This window comes from Ailuropoda melanoleuca, chromosome 16 (genome assembly GCF_002007445.2).
Source record: "Ailuropoda melanoleuca isolate Jingjing chromosome 16, ASM200744v2, whole genome shotgun sequence".
Classification (NCBI taxonomy): domain Eukaryota; kingdom Metazoa; phylum Chordata; class Mammalia; order Carnivora; family Ursidae; genus Ailuropoda; species Ailuropoda melanoleuca.
In genome coordinates this window covers 76,316,815-76,317,476 of record NC_048233.1, presented here as the reverse complement: position 1 = coordinate 76,317,476, position 662 = coordinate 76,316,815, and positions in this window count along the sequence as shown.

Sequence of the window (662 nt, the reverse complement as noted above, 5' to 3'; positions counted from 1 at the left end):
AGTCATGTTGAGTCAGATACAACATCCAGGGCTGCCGAGTGAATGTGGCTCAAAGAGCTGTTGGAAAGACAGTACATTGGCATTCAGAGGGGGAATCACTCCATCTGCAGCTCTGTCTCTGTGTATGTGCATTAATTTGACAAAAAGGGATCCCAGCTCAAAGAACACTGCTGGTATAGAAATATTAAGGAAGGCATTTTCCTATCTGGTATACAGGTGGCTTCTTAAAGAATATTATGTTCCTACACATATAAATATTCATGCCAATGGGCATATATAACCTCAAAATAATTGTTATTGATTAATGAAATTTATCCCAAAAAATAGTGAAAGAAATCCATCTGCAACATTTTACAGCCAGAGATTAGAAGTCAATGAAAAGTCAACAATCATAATAACACGTTGCTTTTATTCTATTTCTGTCACTATTCAAATTATATGAATAAGAAAACTTAACCTCATTCTATCTCTTTTTATAACTATTTCAAAAGTGGTTGAGGTGAGTGGAAAGTATGGTTCCATTAATCGTAGAGGCCAGGACTAAAGAGGTGATGGAAGATTTCAGTGTTGAATTAAAAACGCTACCCAAAAATTCTGTGATCTCTCCAAATGAAACATGTGATCCCTTCTGATGGAACATAACCCAAGCTGACTCTGTGGAA